The 2,823-nt window shown below is 41.4% G+C and overlaps 1 long non-coding RNA gene across 1 annotated transcript in view; it reads right to left on the bottom strand.

Annotated features, from left to right (window-relative positions):
• Positions 1–2,405: 2,405 nt before the first annotated feature.
• The window catches only part of LOC104965563 (uncharacterized), a 7,523-nt gene continuing 7,105 nt past the window's right edge, over positions 2,406–2,823 (bottom strand). Inside the window, exon 3 of the long non-coding RNA XR_800544.1 lies at positions 2,406–2,417. This is a non-coding gene — a long non-coding RNA (uncharacterized lncRNA). The remainder of the gene's footprint in view (positions 2,418–2,823) is intronic.

The raw sequence follows: 2,823 nt of genomic DNA, 5'->3' as shown, positions 1-2,823 counted from the left end.
GGTATTCTGATTCTGATTACAGTGATGCAAATTAGTCGCTTTTCGGCGCCTCCCGCTTTTTTAACGCTGATTTGGGTGACTTGTGTAATTCGTGAAGAACCAAAGAGTTTTCGTTTTGGGGGGGGTCCGTCAGTCCGCCCGTCCGACTGACGGATGGACGGACAACTTCNCATACTGATATACACCTGAACATCAGCAGGAGAGGACTCTTTAAAGTAGAGACACTACATACTGATATACACCTGAACATCAGCAGGAGAGGACTCTTTAAAGTAGAGACACTACATACTGATATACACCTGAACATCAGCAGGAGAGGACTCTTTAAAGTAGAGACACGGCTCTGGTGTCTGAAAAGACGGCGAAGCGAGAGACTCCTCTCTCAGGTCGATAGTGAGGTTTACTCGAGTAATGAGAGCTGTGTCTCATTAAGGTGTGAGAACTCTTTACCTCTAAATGTTAGACCTTTGGAGATCCTGTTGCAGTCATTTGATTATCATAGGGTTTTTTAAATACCCTTTAAATGAGCTCTCCATGTGCCCTTCTAATCTTTGCATGGATTTAGCATCATAGTCCAGATGAAGTCAGTGGATCAGTGAGTGTTGAAAAGCCGCAAGAAAGCTGAATGGACCCCCCTGTCACTTTGTATCACCACTAAACCGTCCAAATAGTGATTCTCATCTCATATCTCTCACATCTGTCCTGCCGATGCGTGGATATGACTCATCCTTAATGTCGGCCTTTGCTAGTAGAAACACTTGCATATGTGTCAACGTAAGACACTGATTTGAAATGTTCTCAGTGACTCACACATCTTCACTGCTGTAAGAATCTGGCTGTGATGATAACATTACCCCAGGCCCTTTCTATAAAAGACTCCTAAACTAATTCAATCTGTTTGCTAATAATACCCTAAAAGTCATTTATGGTCATCTATCCCAGTGAAGACTGCACTGAGAGATCTGAGCTGCTAGAGGAGATTTCACTGATCATTCTTCAGTGTTTAATAATTAGTCTACTTAAGTTTTATGATCGAGATGTAGAGTACGGGTCCCCGGCACATAGAAACTGCCGGATGCTAACCTGCATATGTTGGGCAATTTGCACACTTGGCATAAGTTGCATTAATTTGCATATGCAGACAATGGCTATTACATGGCTTGGCAGATTTGGACAGTTTTTGAGTAGTTTTTGAGGTATATTGAGGAGGTTGAATCAATTTCTGACTTTTTCAGGATAAGAAATTGCAGTTTTAACCAGAAAGTGGACATTTTGGCTGATTCTGATGAATTTTGGGACGATTTCTAAGTTTTAGGAGACCCAAAACTCCCATTTCTGGTCCTGAAAAAGTCAGAAATTGATTCAACATCCTCAATATACCTAAAAAAACACACATTAATTATGCAAATCGGCCAAATAATTTATTTTGATTCCTAAAACACGTTAAATTCGACCCTCAATTCGTCCAAATCAGCCAGAAAGTAAAAATACGGCCACTTCCTGGTTAAAAATGCCATTATATGTGATGTGTTTGTTGCTAATTTATCCTTTTTGGAGGTAATTTGTACCTGTTAACAGAAGTAACGATTGAATTCGACTGGACAGCTTCAGGGTTTCAGTCATGCAGTAAAATATTTCTGTCGTCCGCCTCTCTATGGCTCCGTTTCTCTTGTAGGCTGGTAGATAGGTGACTGGTAAAAAAAAAAAAAGGACTCTTGGATGGAAGAAGTGTGAATCCCTCTTCCAGCCTGAGCGCCACCACCTGTTCCTTGAATGCTTTTCTCTGACAGTTAACCTCAATTTCCGTGGGAATCAGATCTGCTCGGCGTAAAAGGTAACCAAACATCTGCTCCGTTAAGGAGACATTTTAGGAGCTTGACTTGAACGCTTCTCAAACGCGTGAAATGCAGCCTTTCAGCAGTAAACCGGCTGTTATCCAAGGACTAGCCTACTTTGTCTCTTTGTCTCTGGCATCGCTGTGAACTAGAGAACACTCTAGTGTGTGTGAGAGTCTTCATCAGTGCAGATGCATGCCACTGTTGGTCGGCCTCTAATGCCTCCTGGCATGTGATATATCTTAAATACCTCCTGCTGCTTTCTGTCAGAAGGGAAATACGTTGATGTAACGTAAACATTACATTGTTAGACGCTTTTATTCAAAGCGACTTCCATTCTGCTGACTGCAGTGGGGTTTGAACCTGTGCTCCCCTGATCCGAACACCAACACACTAGCCCAGTGGCGGTTCTAGACCAAATTGACTGGGGGGGCCACTGGGGGGCCAGTTATTTTCTGAGGGGGGCACAGTACATGCAGGACGAAAAAGAGAACTAGACAGTATGAAGTAATTGCGCATAAGAAAACAATGCAATACAGTTATTGGTATTTGTTTCAGTACACTTATTTATTTCAGATATATCTCATTAGTTATTACTGTTAGCTTCAGCTTAAGTTATAGTACAATTTTTGCACTAACACCATATCATATTTATATAAAAATAAAGGCAATGAACAGTTACATCTCTACTTTACATCTACAATTACACAGATACAATAGTTTCACCTTCAATTATCGTGGTAGTCTCTCGAAACGTAGGTTTCAATCAGTCTTTCTTGGATGCAACAGCCTCTGATGATCCGAGATGAAAAGTGTTTGTTTTACGCGCGCTTCAGCCGGACAGTGAAAGTGAGTGCACCGCTCTAATGGGTCCTGAGTGCACCGCTCTAATGGGTCCGACTAGAAGGATGAATAACGTTAGTTCCGCCTATTCCGTCATTCAATAAATCGTGTAATAAATCATACATTTTTCATTTTTTTCACTTTT

Source organism: Notothenia coriiceps, unplaced genomic scaffold, assembly GCF_000735185.1.
Source record: "Notothenia coriiceps isolate Sejong01 unplaced genomic scaffold, NC01 NC01_scaffold00037246, whole genome shotgun sequence".
NCBI lineage: Eukaryota > Metazoa > Chordata > Actinopteri > Perciformes > Nototheniidae > Notothenia > Notothenia coriiceps.
The sequence above is the reverse complement of the archived record's forward strand: the minus strand, read 5'-3'. Positions and strand labels throughout refer to the sequence as shown.